This window comes from Ambystoma mexicanum, chromosome 12 (genome assembly GCF_040938575.1).
Source record: "Ambystoma mexicanum isolate Mex_15411 chromosome 12, UKY_AmexF1_1, whole genome shotgun sequence".
NCBI lineage: Eukaryota > Metazoa > Chordata > Amphibia > Caudata > Ambystomatidae > Ambystoma > Ambystoma mexicanum.
The window spans coordinates 1,057,114,895-1,057,132,938 of NC_090936.1; the positions used below are offsets into that span (position 1 = coordinate 1,057,114,895).

Consider the following 18,044-nt stretch of genomic DNA (forward strand, 5'->3'; position numbering starts at 1 on the left):
TCCGAACTCCATATGCATTACTCACTTCATTCAACACACCAAACCTACAACCATATGCATGCTAGCCCACTCATAAGGATCAATTGCACCCAAAAATCACTTGCGAATCATTACGACACAAATCGAGGTGAATACACTATTTCAAACGAGTGTCTGTGTGCATGCGCCTGTCAGAACAGGATCCATCAGATGGGATCATCAACGTGCATAGACACAAGTGATTGAAGGCGCGTCGAGACAGGGAGGGTTCAACAAGGGCAGACAGACGATGGTCCCACTATGGCAGCCTTGCATCACATAGCGCAGGGGAAGGGGATAGATTCCAAATAGCCATGTACATGGCAAACTCTCAATTAAATCATCTGTCCATGCATCCATACGTCATTCCCTCATCCCGGTATAAAAACGCCTGATTATTCACTCACATAACATTCGAAATTTCCATTGAGTCTGTGCGTAATGCAGCCTTCAAAATCCACTGTGCTCCTGCCCGGATTCCTTGTGTAGTGAAGTCACATGTATTTGGGAACGTCCTGCCTTATCGTCCACTACGCTATAGCGCATCCCATTCAAATCATATCAATCATTGCATTCCCGTCATGGGCCCTGTCCCAAGGACATTCAACAATAGAACGTTACATTTCCAGTCAGACCTGTGGGCGTCTCCACGCCGCTAGTTGAAAACCGAAAGCGCTGTCCTTCGAATTCCTAATTTGCAACATCACGTTGAAAAGGCATCTGTGTACGCTTGTATTCACAAATACATCTATGCAGTGCGGCTGTGTGTGAAAATGGTAACTGGCCTCAATCACTGATGGGACTCCCCGCCGTCGGTGAACGTCGGTACAGTGCTGCATGAGGGTCCACCGTTGATCGAGCACTACATTCCACTGACCCTTCACAAGTCTGCTCGCGAATGCAAATATAGTATGTGCAACAATGGGACCATAGCAGAATTAACATATAAACCAATATTCCACATCCATCGGGATTAAGAACATGATTGCAAATGCAAGATGCCATGCGTCGAATTGCAGCGTCGTGTGCGGGACGTGCTCGCACGAAAGGCATTGCAGCTGACACAGGCGGAATGAATCACCACAGGTGAAGGCTATACAGCCTGAAAACACATAAATTGCACACCCAACCCCCTCCCCCAACCACACCCACTCCAGAATGCTACCGGCAGGACTAGCGATGTTGGGCCTGGGGGACCTGATTGCACTGCAAGTACTCCAACTTCAAGAAGAAGACGAACGCCAACTACTACAACAACCGGCCGCACAGAGGAGACGCAGGAGGAGGAGGAGGAGGAGGAGGGCAAGGCATGGCCAGCAAGCCCCACCAGCACAGCCACTACCACCACGCAGGCAGCCCGCAATCCCACGCCTCCGAGCTAATCCGTTCAACCTCACAGCTGAGCAGATCCACACCCTCTACCGTTTGGACCGGGACACCATAACCGCCATTGTCGACATGACACATGCTGACCTTGTCAGCATGATAGATAGCCCAACCGCATCCCACCCCTACTGAAGGTGGTGTCTGTACTCCACTTCCTGGCCACAGGCACTTACCAGCACACAGTCGGACAGTTGCATGGCATTTCACAGCCACTATTCTCACGGACACTATTCCAAGTGCTTGATGCCCTCCTGAAGCACTCAGACGACTACATCACTTTACCACGCTCGGAGCAGGAGCTTACAAACACAAAAGTGGGATTCCATGCACTTGGCGGCATACCGGGTTGCATTGGTGCCATCGACTGCACCCATGTGGAATTGGTTGTCCCACATGCCATGGAGGCCCAGTACCGCAACCGGAAACAATATCATTCTATCAATGTACAAATGGTGTGTGACTCCAACAGGATCTTTACACATTGTTCTGCCCGATTTCCAGGATCAACACATGATTCTATGGTCTTGCGGAACTCTAGAATACCACGCTACATGGAGCGACACGCAGGGCGCCGATCCTGGCTACTCGGTGAGTCTCATTTAATGCATGAGTATGTGGGGTAGGTGATGCGTGAATGACCTGGCAGGAAGGGGGGGGTGCGTACGTAGCAATGACATTCCACAAACATCCTTTCTTGTCCACATACAGGTGATTGCGGGTATCCACTGAAGAGATGGCTCCTTACACCAATCCGGAACCCACAGGACCAGCATGAGGAGGACTACAACCATGCCCACTCACGTACCCGTGTGGTCATAGAACAGGCATTCGGCCTACTGAAGGCTCGTTTCCGCTGCCTCAGCCGGTCTGGCGGGGCACTCCTGTACCGCCATGAGAAGGTGGCAAAGATGGTCATGGCATGTGTCATGCTACACAACATGTGCGTACGTTGGAATGTGGCCATGCCCCCCGACGCAGAACTGCTAGCACCTGAAGATGGTCATGATGAGGGTGGGGATGTGGCAGCACCTCAAGGGGTCCGCGAGGCACAGGAGGCCCGTGAATTACGTCAGAATCTCATAGATGCATGCTTCTAGCACTCACGCCTGGTGGCTGTTACATGGACACGGGACTTGTGGCACTGTGTGTGTCTGGAACATGCACAATGTGGACTGTACGCCAAGATAGGCCTCGTACACAGAGATCAATGTCCACACATCTCATTGGATGAATATGAAGAATTGTATTGCAGATGTGAAATGACATTACACACCCAATCGACCCGCCACCCAAAGATGCACAACACACCCCCTCCACCCTCCTACCCCCCCCGAACACCAGTGTCCAATGACGCTCATTGTCAGTGGGCAGACGCTATTGCAAGCCCCCTCTCCGGGTATCAGGGGCACCCCTGCCTGTGGAGCGCCGGTTCCTCCCAGATCTACGTTGGGGGCTGCCCTGGACGGAACTTGCAACGGATGATGTCTCTGCCTGCTCACGTCCATGCATGTCCCTAAGGGTTTATGAGAGCTCAGTGAGCACACGGCGCACAGCGGCAAGTTCACCACATACGTCTTTGGACGTCGCATGCAGTTCCCCCCTCAGGCTCTCGGTACTTCTCTCCATTTGTGCCCTTAGTGTCTCTGTACTTCGCTCCATTTCTGCCCTAAGTGTCTCAGTAGATGTTTCAATGGCTGCCTTAGAACCCCCACATTCATCAGCATGCTCCTTGAGGAGCGTGGCCATTTGCTGCTGTTGCACTATCATCTGCTCGAGGGACTGTTGCCTCTGCTGGGCCATGCCCATTTGCGGTGGTGTCACAGAGGGGCTGGACGCCTCATGTTGCCTTGCAACAGGCCTTGTGGGGGTTGGCCAGTCGTCGTCTTGTGGGTGCCCCTGCGTGGTTTCCTCATGGTGTACGGGATGATACAAACAGGGGGATTGAGACAGGTCATGGATGTGTCCTACTTCGGCAGCACCGTTTTCTGTGTCGGAGCATGCTGGCATGAATGCAGTGTCACCTAGGGTGCTGCTGCCACCAGAAGCAGTGCCTTCTGTGGCATCCATTGGGGGGACCTGTGGTGCTGCTGTTGTGGACATGCTGGCTGCTGGGGTGCCTGTTGATGTCCCCTCCAGTGTGCTGCCACTCGATTCGTGCTGCTGCCGTGCCTTTATCCGTGCAGCTGAGGTGGAGGGTCTTTGGCCGTTGGTCTTGGCCCTCTTTGCAGGTGTGCTGGTAGGGGTGTCCTGAAGCTCGTCGTTGGAATCGGACCCTGTGGTGGAGTAAAGGAGGGCGAGCGTTATTCATGGGTCTGTGGTAATTGTAATGGCAATTGTATCACATGCATTGGGGTGGTACCTGGGGGTGATTTGGGTCAGGGCCTTGGAGGTGGTCTCATTTTTGTGTGCATTGGGGATGCAGTTATTTTGCAGTCTGCAGTTAGGGTGTGCATGCTGCACATGTAGAGTGTGTTTTTGGGATTTTTAAATATTTATTTATTTAATCTGACTTTTAAGGGGCGCTGTCATGGCAATGTATGTGGTCGTTCTCCTGAACATGTGTTTCTATTGCACTATGGGGACACATGGTACTTCACATGGTTGGTAATTGTGGATTTGGCATAGTTTTATTTGGGCCACCTACCTGATTCTTCTGATGTCTGCACTCCTTTCTCCATCCCTCCGACTCCCTCTATGCTCTCCATTCCAATGGTGGAGGCACAGATTTCTTCCCAGGGGGTCAACTTGATGGGTGATTCCGATCCTCCCCCGGTAGCTGTGGCAATGTTCCGGTTGGCAGAGAGTATGCTCCGGACGCGTATCCGTAGGTCGTCCCATCGCTTTCTGCATTGCTGTGGGTTGCGGGGTGCGGTCCCCACCGCACTTACCCGCTGTGCCACCAGCGCCCATATGGCCTTCTTGTTCGCAAGTGCCGTCCTGGTCATTTGCGTAGAGAAGACGACGGCAGCATTCTCCTGGAGGGTCTCTGTGAGCACGGTGAGTTCCTCGTGGGAGAAGTGGACCTGCCGCTTGCGGTCGCACGCTTTTTTAGCAACTTTTCCCATATTTATTTTTTTGACTGGGGTGGCTAACGGGTTGGGATGTGTCTCAGGGTCGGATTTTTAATGGTTGTGTTGGGATTCTGATTTTATAGGTGTACGGCGTGCTGTTTCCCATTCCGGCCCCATGTTTTTACTTCCGTTTCCGTATATTTACGGTGACCGTATTTTGCGCTGACCGCTCATTACGGTGACCGCTAAGATAGGTGGCGGAATTGCACCTAGGGCGACGTACGACGGCGGTAAGGGGCGTTTTGGGGTCATTTCCGCCATCGCGGACTTTGCACTTCCACCATGGCGTAATGCTCGTGCCCGATGGGTCAGAATTAGCCGCACTTTCCTCCATCGTGCAGTGGCGGAAACGCTATTTACGCTATGGCGGTCATGTCAGTTAATTTACGCCAGGGTCATAATGAGGGCCAATGTGATTAAATGATTTGCTCAGGATGACACACTTGGTTAAATGGTGAAATGGTGAAACTGTGATGTGGACAATTTAAGCGACCGCGCACATCTTTCCAGGTTTAGTTTATATAGATATTCATTAAGGTTTTGCTTTACATTTCATGTGCTTTAATTCTTTATAGCAATGCCCTGGAAGCAAACCACATTACATAATAAACTAGCCTTTCATTGTAACCTAACCATACACTATATACATTGTCATAGAAGTATGTTGAGCAATGGGAGTATGGCTTTAGTTGTATTCTCCCCATTCTGCATGCAAAGTCAATATAGCATCATGTAGATTAAAGTGAGCAAAACAAATCCCCCTTGGGTTTTAAAGCCATAGTCATTATTTCATAAAGCAGGCAACATTATGCACCCTTCTCACTTCTGATCACTACCTCCCATTCCCATTTCTAAAGGGACAAAAGTCCCTGATAATAGTACCCCCCCTCCCTCCCATCAGTGCCTAATGGCTCACATTGTAATGCTCTGTTGATACGGAGCAATGTGAGGACCCTCTGCTGCCCGGAGCTCCTTGGGACATTGTCCTGGCAGCGGGACACCTCTACCATTTGGAACGCGTAAGGTGTCCTGCTGCCAGGTCAATGAGAGTGCTGAGCAGGAATTGCTCAGCACACATTGTCCTGCCAGCGGGACACCTTTGCTGTTGGGCACCCTCTTTGAGGTGCCTTCCGGGAGAGGTGTCCCAATGACAAATGTTCCCGCCTGGCTCTTAAAAGAGCTATGGGGGCAGCTCCCCCCCTTCCTCTCCCGCTCGGTAGTCCACTGCTTGGAGCCATTTGAACACAGGAAAACATACCTTAATTTCAATCTGTCAGAATTTTGTAGAAAAAATTTAGCAGCACGTACACATATAAGGTGCTGTGCAGAACCCAAGTTTGGAGATATATGGCATTTAGAAACTGATACCAAGTATACTTGGTCACCCACTGCAGTACATTAACGGATGGCTTCTGCCTTTGAATGAATGGAAAAATCAAGGGAATCTGCTGACATTCCAGTGAATCTGTTCCTTTCAGCCATGGCTTTATAGTTCAGAATAGGTCAAGTCAACTTATCCCAAAATTTCAGGGGTTAGGGGGTGATAAAGTCTGGTCTGCTCAATGGACGTTGTGCCACTGTTTCCATGTGTTATTGTATATGTACATATAAATGTTGTGTGAACACAGTGTATGTCAATGGAGGAGCTGGGTGCATTTGTGTGTGAGGGAGAGTGTATGCAAGCATATATATGTGTATTGACTTTTGTGTCTGAATGAATGATAAATAATGCATTGTTTGTATGTTCTATTGGAATTAAGTTTGTGAAGGTTATGTTGTGTCACTGGGTGCATGGCAGGCTGGCTGAAGATGTGTGGGGGCCCAATTGAATTTTAAAGATACACCACCAGTCTTATATTGAAAGTTATAACAGAGTGTTGGCAATGGACCCTTGTGGTGTAGTAGTCTAGTGTTATCCCTCAGTGATTTAGGCTGTTTGACTGAGGTACAAAATCACAGAGGAATTGACTGTAGTCATTTTCGCTGCAAATATGTTTTTACCTCAATACAAAAAACCAAACCCATGTCCCCCCCAAACCGCCAGTACACCCATAAACCTCCCCAACTTACCTTTTCTCCATCCGCCGCCTCTTCTGTACCCTGCAGCGTCAGATTCATCCATCTAACGCGGGTTGGATCTGATGCTGCAGGGTTCCTTTTTCTTCTTTTTTTTGTTGTTGGGTCTCCTGCCACCAATGCTGAGGAAACAGGGGACACCCCCGCAACCGCCAAAGCCAAAAATACCAAACATGGGGACCAGGGGGACACCCCCGCAACCCCAGCTCTTCATGTTCGCTATCTTCGGCTTCGAACTAATGGTGGTGACCGAATTCAGTCAAATCTACCATTCAACCAAATTTGATCAAACAATTTGTCCGAAAAGATCCCTAAGAGCCACCACTCGCCCTCCCCCTGCCCTGTCCCCCCCAACATTTTCAGCAAAGTTACTCCACTGAGTGGACCCCAGAACATGGTCTGGTTCGTAGATATGCCCCATCTTCCCCTGGAGCTGCTGCTGTTCCTGCAGCAGAACCCGTGCCCAGCTGTGAATATTGTAGAGCAATGCAATTGTCGGGGGTTGGCATTCCCGCCTGGTGTAGCCTACCTATCACGCTATGCCAGGCAACACAAGCATGGCCATGGGAACCGAGCAGCCAGGACTCAAGTCCAGAAGCTTGCACACCCTCAGTGGTGGTGAAGCTCTCTCTTTCTCCAAAACGTAGCAGCCACAGCTCCCCACCCCATCCATGGAAGAGCAAAGCAAAGGGAACAAAGAAGGGTAGCGAGAACTCATTGAATCACCAGAAGGATTGCTCACTTGGTGGGACAGTGCCGGTCGGCAGCAGCAAGCAGAAAGCGATGATAAAGGCAGGGCCATGGCTACCTGAGAATTAGGAAAGGGCTAGGCCTGGTAACATGTTTTATATGCAAATACAGATCCTGTACACTTCAATGTGATTGGTCAACATGCCCAATCAATCATATTGAAAAGAGCAGCATTTCTCCATGACTCAGCATTTCTGAATCTGTGGCTTTCAGGCACTCCCTCAATTCTCAGTACTGCCGTTGGTCATGCGAGTGAATACAAGGAAATGAGGCCGTTGCGGCAAGCCATCTGACGATTTCATTGGGGCCACTCCTGGGTTTAGTGAGGTGCCCTGCATCAAACGATAAGCAAGGGCCCCATAATTTGCAGATATATGGACTTCCTGGAAGTGAAAGTGATCCTCAGCGGAATCAAGGCAGTGACGTATTCCATTACCAGAAGCAGAGCCATAGAAAAGGGACAACTGCAAAATGGGCCCACCAAGTCCAGTGCACCAGGAAAGACCTCACTGTCAGAATATCGCTTCATGCATGAGCATGCGTGCGTCTAAAACAGAGGGATCATGAAACGGTCACATAGTGTCTCCGATCAGAAGAGGGCCCTGGTGTTCTCTGGGGTTGTGATTTAAAGCCAACAGACAAAACAACCTTGTGATTTGCCGCATATGATTCGCCACTTTTTTTAAATCATTATTGTTGTTGTTGTTGTATAAGGCAGGGTCATAGTCTATTACACAAGGGTGAAGTTGTTTTTTTTTTTAATTAGGCTATACTGTGAATTGAATCACTAGGGACTGGTAATATTTGAAGATAGGGCACCATCCAGGTTAACTGATTTGACCAATAGCACACATTTTGGCTATAATAGTAATAATTATGCATTTATATAGCGCAACTAACCCTCAGGTCTGGTGCTACTTGCCCGGCTATGGGTTGATGCTTGGATTTCAGCCTACTCACCAATTATAGAATTATCTATCTATCTATCTATCTATCTATCTATCTATATTATCTTTTATATAGCGCCTTATCGCCCTTAGGCCTCAAGGCGCTCACATAGACACAAACAACAGATAATTAATAAAATACAAAGTTGTCAGGAGAAGAAAGATCCAGTAAAGTTCAGACATCCGGTAGTGGCGAAAGGAAAATTAGTCATCTCTTCATCAAATAAAAAAGTCTTGATTTGTTTTTTAAATACAGCAATTGTTGCACAGCTTTTGAGGGGCAGGGGGAGGGGGTTCCAAATAGTAGAGGCCCAGAAGATAAAACGGACGCCACAATCCTTTTGAGAGAAACAGGCGGCCGGTCCAATAGCTGATGATTGCTATTTGAGCAAGGAGTCCTTCTCGCATGCACTCCTTTAATCATGTTGGCAAGATAGCACGGTGCTTTGCCCGACAGGCATTTATACACCAGAACTAAGCCTTTAAATGTGGTTTTAAAGAGCTCCCATACTAAATTGTTTTATACAGATTGCTTGCAACAAACACAAATCGCATGACAAATCCTTACAGGAATGTGTTAAGCAAAAAAGAGTATGATTGTGGCTTTATTTTCCAAGTTCTGAATGGCACACGTAGCAGAATGCAAATGTGAGCCTCGAAAATCCCCCTATTTTATGACCGTTCTTTAAAGATGTAAGTAAGGCCCCCTGCGTATTGCCCTTATTTCGCACAGGCGTGAAGTTTTTGTATTATGCGTGTATTAAATAAAATCAGATTTTCCACAAAAAAGGAAATTACAGAAGGACATCAGTGGTTGAACATTGTCTTTCTCATTTGCTGCTGTAGAGCTGGGCTTAATCTCCCAACATACAAGAGGTGTTTTCAGTGACTGGTTTCTTCAGTTCATCAGGGACCTTGGGGGCTGAGTGTCTCAGTGTGCAGTGGGTTCTCAGCATGCACTCTCATCCGTGCACTATGTGAGGTGGGACTCAGCGCCTCAGTGTGCAGCAGGTTCTGAGCGTGTACTATCTTCAGTGCACTCTGTGGGGTGGGACTCAGTGTCTCAGTGTGCAGTGAGTTCGGAGCATGTACTCTTTTCAGTACACTCTGTGAGGTGGGCTCAGTGTCTCAGTGTGCAGTGGGTTCTCAGCGTGCACTGCTCAGTGCACTCTGTGAGGTGTGAATCAGCGTCTCAGTGTGCAGCGGATTCTCAGCATGTACTCTCTTCAGTGCACAGGTTCTCAGCGTGTACTCTCTTCAATGCACTCTGTGAGTTGGGACTCAGTGTCTCAGTGTGCTGTGGGTTCTCAGTGTGCACCCTCATCCATGCACTCCTTGAGGTGGGACTCAGTGCCTCAGTGTGCAGCGAGTTCTGAGCATGTACTCACTTCAGTGTACTCTGTAAGGTGGGACTCAGTGCCTCAGTGTGCGGGGGGCTCTGAGCATGTACTCTCTTCAGTGCACTCTGTGAGGTGGGATTCAGTCCCTCAGTGTGCAGCAGTTCTGAGCGTGTACTCTCTTCAGTGCACAGGTTCTCAGCGTGTACTCTCTTTAGTGCCTTCTGTGAAGTCGGATTCAGTGTCTCAGTGTGCATTGGGTTCTCAGCGTGTTCTCTTCAGTGCACTCTGTGAGGGAGGTGGTGTCTTAGTGTGCAGCAGGTTCTCAACGTGTACTCTCTTCAGTGCACTCTGTGGGGTGGCACTCAGTGTCTCAGTGTGCAGCGGGTTCGGAGCGTGTACTCTCTTTAGTGCACTCTGTGAAGTCGGACTCAGTGTCTCAGTGTGCAGTGGGTTCTCACTGTGTTCTCCTCAGTGCACTCTGTGAGGGTGGTAGTATCTTAGTGTGCAGCAGGTTCTCAACGTGTAATCTCTTCAAAGCACTCTGTGAGGGAGGTGGTGTCTTAGTGTGCAGCAGGTTCTCAATGGGTAATCTCTTCAGTGCACTCTGTGAAGTGGGACTCAGTGTGCACTCTCACCCGTGCACTCGGTGAGGTGGGACTCAGTGCGTCAGTGTGCAGCTGGTTCTGAGTGTGTACTCTTTTCAGTGCACTCTGTGAGATGGGCTCAGTGTCTCAGTGTGCAGTGGGTTCTCAGCATGCACTGTTCAGTGCACTTTGTGAGGTGGGAACAGTGCCTCAGTGTACAGCAGTTCTCTGCATGCACTCTCTTCAGTGCACTCTGTGAGGTGGGACTCAGTGTCTCAGTTTGCAGTGGGTTCTGAGCATGTACTCTCTTCAATGCACAGGCTCTCAGTGTACTCTCTTCAGTGCACTCTGTGAAGTGGGACTCAGTGTCTCAGTAAGCAGCGGGTTCTCAGAGTGTACTCTTCAGTGCACTCTATGAGGGAGGTGGTGTCTCAGTGTGCAGCAGGTTCTCAGCGTGTAGTCTCTTCAATGCACTCTGTGAGGTGGGACTTAGTGCCTCAGTGTGCAGCGGGTTCTGAGCATGTACTCTCTTCAGTGCACTCTGTGGAGTGGGACTCAGTGTCTCAGTGTGCAGTGAGTTCTGAGTGTGTACTCTCTTCAGTGCACTCTGTGAGGTGGGACTCAGTACCTCAGTTTGGAGTGTGTCGGAGTGTGTACTCTCTTCAGGGCACATTGTGGGGTGGGACTCAGTGTGCCGTGGGTTCTGAGCATGTACTCTCTTCAGTGCACTCTGTGAGGGAGGTGATGTTTCAGTGGGGATTGGGTTCCCAGTGTGCACTCTCTTCAGTGCTCTGTGAGGTGGGACTCATTGGGCCTCATTACGAGGTAGGAGGTAGCCATGGTGCTATTAGCACCATGGCTACCCCCTTACCGCATTCCAGGTCCGGGTTCCCGAAATAGGAACTTATCGGGTCATTCCAACCTTGGAGGACCCGGTAATTCCCCATTCTGGGAACTATTCCCCATTCCCATTCGAGCCACCATAGGGCTCAATGGGAATGGGGATGGAGCTAATAACGGTACTGCAATTTGCGGTACCGTTATTAGCTCTGAAGTCCCTTAATGGGTCCCATCCTTAACACCTGGTCAGACCAGGTGTTAAGGAAGGTACCCGCTAAGGGACCTCGGAATAGGGTGGTAAGGGATTACCGGCACCGGTGACCTTACTGGTGCCGGTAATCCCTTACCACCTACCTCTTAATGAGGCCCATTGTCTCAGTGTTAAATGGTTTCTCAGTCTATACTCTCTGCAGTGCACTCTGTGAGGTGGGACTCAGTGGGCCTCATTACGACCCTGGCGTTAACCATGGCGCTTTTAGCGCCATGGTTGACGACGGTATTTTACCAACTCCGCCATGGTGAATGTCGGAATTACCGCCCCATTCCAAGATTGGCGGGCGGCAATTCCCCATTCACCATTGGCCCTTCCCCATTCCCATTTTGGGGAAGGCGGTAATTACAGTATCGCAAATTGCGGTACCATAATTACCTCGAAAGTCCCTTTGCGGGTTCCTTCCTTAACGGCTGGTAAAGCCAGCCGTTAAGGTCGGGACCCGCAAAGGGACCTCGTAATTAGGCGGTAAGGGTTTAACGGCGCCAACACCTTTTACGGCGCCATTAACCCCTTACCGCCTGGGTCGTAATGAGGCCCAGTGTCTCGATTTGCAGTGGGTTCTGAGTGTGTACTCTTTTGAGTGCACTCTGTGAGGGAGGTGATGTCTCAGTGTGCAGTCTCTTCAGTGCACTGTGCTAAAACAAAAGTTCCTTCAATAATTCTTTGACGTTGGGCGATTACCTTTCACCTTAGGATCCCCCTCTGTCAGGTTTCAATCCTTCTCTCAGGGTTGGCCACCCACGGTCGGGTTCACTCTTGTCAACACAATGTTCTCGGGTGTTTTAGGCTTCACCCCGATTCACAGGCATCCCTCAGCCGGGTTCCCACATTCCAGATTCAAAGTTAAACTTGCTTTATCACAGTACGGGATTTCCTCTCATTAGCTCTCCCCTTGGTATCCCTCCGCCAGGTTCAAATAGCTGCTCTAACACAATGTTCACAATTTCATCAGAAAGCGGGGGTTTTCCTTCCCCTAGCTTTCTCTTGACTTATCACAATGCGGGATTCACCCTTCTTAGCTTTCCCCTTGGTATCCCTCCATCGGGTTCACATAGCCATTTTTAACACAGTTCATGATTTTCTCCTCTCATCAAAAAGTAGGGTTTCCCTTCTCCTAGCTTTCTTGCGACATCCCTCTGTCAGGTTCACACTTGCCTTTTTTCACAATATTCACAATCTTATCTGAAAGCAGGAGGCTTCCCTTCCTCTAGTTTTCTTTCGGCAACGGGTCAGAGACTTTCGATTGTACAAGGGATTTGACGTGGCCCTTGTAAGACCACTCTGACACCTCACGTCGGCCTCTCCTAGGGCCTTCCGGTACTTGTAGTTCCAATAAAGGGGCCAGCCAGAGTCCTAGAATGAGGACTCCTGCGTCGCCTAACCACTCTGCAGCAGGCCCTTCACTGGGCTTCTCAAAAGTTCAAACACACACAAGTTCTTTGTTCACAAGTCCTTGCTTTCACAATATGTTGCAGATTGCAACCTTCAGCTCAACAAAGCCCAGCTTACTATCAGCACTCCCTCCGACTCACCGGCTGTGTTGAACTCCCTGGCTCTTCTTGTCTCTGGAGTCAAGGATGGTACCACGGTAGCCAGCATGCCTCCCCACCTGAGTTATCAACGCGTGGAGGCCCCCGTGCATCGTTGACATCCGCTACACCGCACACCAGCTGTATATCCCGGTCTTACAATTCCTTTCAAGGAGGCTTCGTGGGTCTGGGCTGGAAAGGGCAAGGGCACTACCCCCCTTTTTGTCCTTTCAGGTCTTGCCGCCTTTCTGCTCCTTTTGAACTGCTGGTTTGGAATAGCTGCTATCTCATGCATTTGGCCTTGCTTGTAGTGTGCTCTTGTGCTCTGCCTTTTATTCCTGTGGGGAAGGGAAAGGGCCGTCATATGTGTGTGGTTGTTGTTAATTGCCTGACTATGTCTGACCCTTGTGTTTTTCACTGTGAATGCCACCCTGTCTGTACGGAAGGGCTAACGTGGATGGTGCCAATTTGTGTCTGCCTTTCCCCCATAAGAAGTCTTTCAGTATCGTCTCTAGTAGTCGGAAAAAGGGAGCTTTAATATAGTAGAACACATTTTGAAATCCGTAGAGAAATCTGGGGAGAACAATCATTTTGATGATGGACGCCCTTCCCATCATGGACAGGAGGATTTGGGACCAGAACCCTATCGACTTGCGTAGAGGGGGCAGCGCTGACGCTGTGTTATTTTCATGCATGAGTTCAGGCGTGTGGTAAATGTTGACTCCAAGGTAGCGGAATGTGGTGAGTCACCAATTCACCACTTTTGAGGCCTCCCAATGGGAAGAGGCAGGATTTACTTCTGCTAAATTGTATGCCCGATACTTTGGCGAAGTTGCCAAGGACCTCCAGCATGGTCGGGACGTTCAGGTGTGGATCTCTTATATAGAGGAGGACATCGTCTGCATACAGGGATATTATATGATCTGTCCCGTCCAGCCAAATGCGGCATCAAAAAATTGTTTTCTGAAATAGATGGCAATAGGTTTGAGCCCAAGTATGTAGAGCATGGGGGAGAGTGGGCAACCCTGCCTAGTGCCCCTTTGTATGTCCCAGGCTGCAGAGATAAGCCGTCCGGATTTCACTCGTGCCCTTGGTTTAGTATAAAGGAACTTGACCCACCTAATGAATTTCTCTCCAAAGCAAAATTCACGGAGCACCGCCAGCAGCCACTCCCAGAAGATGGTGTCAAATGCCTTAATGGCATCCAAGGAGAGCAGAGCGTAGGAACCCCTGCCTAGGTTGGTTTGAGACAAAACATGTTGGAGCCTACGGAGGTTGGCGGTGGTGTTGCGGCCTGGTACAAAGCCATTTTGGTCAGGATGCATCACCCCTCCCATTACCCTGGAAAGCCGTTTAGCTAGGATCGCTGTCAGAATCTTGACATCGTAATTGACCATTGCAAGTGGGCAGTAAGAGTCACAATCTTCAGCAGGTTTGTTGGGTTTAAGCATTGGAATCACCAGTGTTTCACGCATACTCTCAGGTATGATCCCCAGTTCATAAGCCTCCTAAAAAACCTCATGCAGCAGCGGGGTTAACTCAGGTTCGTAAGTCTTGTAAAATTCTGTGGCCAGCCCATCGCTGCCCGGGGCTTTGCACGTGGCCAGGGACTTGATCGCCTCGGTTATATCGTCCTTGGTGATGTCTGCGTCTAGGGCTTCTTTGTGTGTGAGTTTAGGCAGACCTATTTCCTCCAAGGTGTCCGATATCTCGCACGAGGGCACCTGGGTGTCATGGGAGTACAATTGGGCATAGAATTGCTTAAAAGTGTCATTGATGCCCCGTTGGGTCTGGTGTAGTATGCCGTCTGCACCTTTCAAGGATGTGGTCGGGTATCTGGGGTGCTCTTTTCTGCACAACCAGGCTAATAGTCTGCCGGGTTTGTCCGCCTGGGTGTGTGCCCTGTTGGCCCTGGTAGTATAATCAAACTTGGCTAGCCTGTCCCAAGCCTTTTTGCATTCAGCTCTACTTTGCTTGAGCTCATCCTCTGCTTGCAGGGAAACTCGGGTGCCGGATTCAAGCTATTCAATATCGGTTTCCCATCGCTCAAGTTCAGTTCTCAGGTGCTTCCTGATTCCCCCTGCTTTTGCTATGATTTCCCCTCATGTAACTACTTTCAGGGCTTCCCATAATGTGCTTAGATGGTCAATGCTATCCGTGTTTTCCTTTATGTAGTTCTCCAGGGACTCCCTGAGGTCGTCTCTGAATGCTGGGTCTTTTAGCGCTTCAGTGGGCATTCTTCATGTGGGTATTGGAGATCTGGGCCCTACAGTGCTCCATTCTATTATTAAGAGGGAGTGATCGGAGATGGTCTGGCCCAAGTACTGCGCCATGTCGATCTGGGGTAGGGTTTCTTTGCCAGTGAAAATGTAGTCAATCCTGGTGTGGAGGATATGTGGTGACGAGAAAAAGGAGTAGCCCCGGTCTCTTGGATGTTTCTCCCGCCAGATGTCCACTAAGTCTAGGCGATTCAGCATGGCATTCAGTGCCGCGGTGGATGCCGACGGGCCCCCGGGGAGAGGGGTGGACCTGTTGAGTTCTGGGTTGCTGACAGTTGCTGACACAGTTGAAATCCCCCACCCCCAAATAAACAATCCGTTCCGATACTGTGTGACCTTGGCATACATCAGGTCTGAATGTGCTGGTATGTTGCTGTTGGGGAGGTATGAATCAACAATGCATATTTCAGTTTGCTCGATGTGGCCCCACAATATCACATACCTTCCTTCTGGATCTGATTCAGCTCTGTTGAGTTGGAAGGAGACATGGGGGCTAATCCATGTTAACACCCCTCTGGCATATCTAGAGTTTCTGGATTCAAACCCGTGCCCTCCCCAGAGTGTCTGAAGCGTTGCAATGGACTCCTGCGTTAGGTGGGTTTCCTGTAGGAATAGGCTCCTCCCCCGCTGGAGCCTTCGGCTTCGATTAGGCTGCCATTACAGTGGGACCCCCGGGGTCCATTCGTAGACCTCGTTTCGGTATATGCAGGTTCTGATTTTCTTCAGGTCTTCGCCAGAAAGGCACAGCAGCGCTTGTTCTAACTGTTGTAGTAATTATTTGCCAGAAATTATTGCCTTTGGAAGCAATTTCAAGGATCAATGTAAGAATCAGGATGGGAGCTCAGCTCTGCTGCTGCCTCACTCCATGAGCTCCGGCCACGCCCCCATTTGAAATTGATGATGGTCAGGTCAGGCAGTAGTGAGGGATCTGGTGTATACAATGTCAATGTGGGACTGAAGAAAGTCCACCTGGGGGCTCATCTAGCCCTTGGGGTAAGGTATATGGATAGAAAACACTTTTTGGAAGGCTTCTAGTAGGTGCATAAAGCCATAGGACATGGTTTGGGCTGTACTCCTAATCTAGCGGATATGCAGACGCAGGTGGAATATTTCTGGCTTGACTTAGCACAGAGTTCAGAGTACAGCCCTGGTCCAGGCATAGATTGGTGGGAGCCAAGAACAGCAGCCGGCTACTGCCGTCCCACCTCCAGCAGAGAGGGGGTAGAACAAGAATAATGGCATGCTCTTGGACCCCCGTGGGACAAGAGGGTCCAATGGAGCAGAAACTTTCAGGTCAGGTAAAGGGCCCAGGCATCAAGCCATACACCCAAACCCTTTAGAGAAGGGCAGGCCTTTGTCCAATCCTGGAAGGTCAAAATCATCATAATCAGTAATCTGGCCAACCACAAGAAGCTGGTGGACTCTTGCTCTTTTCAAAGCCTGGGTATGGTTTTCTGAAGGTGCCTGGGCAAATTGGACTGCTCAGGACGGGAGGAGATGCAGTACAGAGTTGCCCCCTGCAGTGCAATCAAGCATGTCCATTACTCTTACACCAAAATGCAGGCTCAAGAATAAAGTCTTGAATGTGCATGTAAAGGGAGAAAACTAAAAATGGAAACCCTGCAGATGATCATACTGCTGGTTGTGAAAGAGGCTTGGCCTTTGTCAGTAGATTACCATGTGGCCATCAGCCCTGCCAGCAGAGATTCCTCAGATCTGCAGGGGTGGGTGGGGAGTCCAGCCCCCCCCCCTTTTGGATTGAATACCTGAGAATACTGTCAGGGCTTTACAAAGCTGGTAGCTCCATGACTTGACATTCTCTATCTCTAAGGGATACTTAAATTCTCCCACCTGGATGATTGGTTGATCAAAGCTGCTAAGAGGGGAACTGCACAATCTCATTTTCTTCAAGTATGAAAGATGTTGTCAAGCACCACCTCAAATCCCCTCGAGTTTTCAGAACTTAGGGTTCATCAGGGCTCCATCCTACATGTGAGGCAAATCTCCTCTGGAAAAGGTCACACGCATTCAGGTGGCTCTGACCAAGGTTTGGAGAAAATAATGGGCTTAGTGCAATCTCTCCTAGAAGTTCAGGATCACATGACGTCTTGTGTATATACTGGTTCCCTAGGCAATTTAGGCCAGTATTGTCCTGTACAGAGCATGATTGATGCTGCCTGAGCATGTGCAGTGTGCCCAATACATATGGTAGCTTATCTCTGTAATACACATTACTTCTGTGGTGATGAAAGAAGCATAATTCAATTCAACAGATAAAATGTGGAAAAGCGATCACCCAAAGGTGAACCTAATTGAAGAAACGCAATGTGAGCACAATCTTAAAGTATGGAACCTAGCAGGCCTAGTGCACACTTTACCTTTTCTTTCACCAATAAATCGGGGGGAGAGCGCAAACGCAGTCCCCCACTACCAGAAATAATGCAGCTGTGTATCCCTCATTTGGGAACATAACAGGTGTCAGCAAATCCGATGTGCAATGGGTAAGTCTCACCCTGGGAGATCTGCCCTTTAGATAAGATTCTCCCCTGCCAGCTAAGTATGAGTTTCATGCAAGAGGGCAGGGGTTGGGTCAGTTCTCGGAAGCCCCGCTAAGCGAGGGTGAGAAGGCAGGCCCTGACCCAGCCCCAACCCCCCACCCCTCGGAAGCTCTGAGCGTCTGCAGAGCTGCCTGTCCCGAGTGTAGGGGGAAGCTCCAGCAGGCAGAGCCCAGCAGAAGAGCAGATTGTAGCGCAGTTCCTTTCTCCCATCAGGCCCTGCTCGGCCCAAGATTTGTATAAATAGCAGGATGGCTCGAGCAGGCCTGTTGCAGTCTGCCCACTGGCCTGTCGGCCCCACACAGGCCCATGGCCCTCCTGAGCGGAGCTGCTCAGCGCTGGCCCCATTGACACCATCATAATCATCCTAGACCTCGACGCTCCACCACCCCTGA

The 18,044-nt window shown here is 49.7% G+C and overlaps 1 non-coding gene across 1 annotated transcript; it reads right to left on the bottom strand.

Annotated features, from left to right (window-relative positions):
• Positions 1–17,493: 17,493 nt before the first annotated feature.
• On the bottom strand, positions 17,494–17,655 carry LOC138514786 (U1 spliceosomal RNA). Its single transcript, XR_011281940.1, has one exon. It is a non-coding gene; the product is annotated as a U1 spliceosomal RNA (small nuclear RNA).
• Between the last annotated feature and the right edge of the window lie 389 nt (positions 17,656–18,044).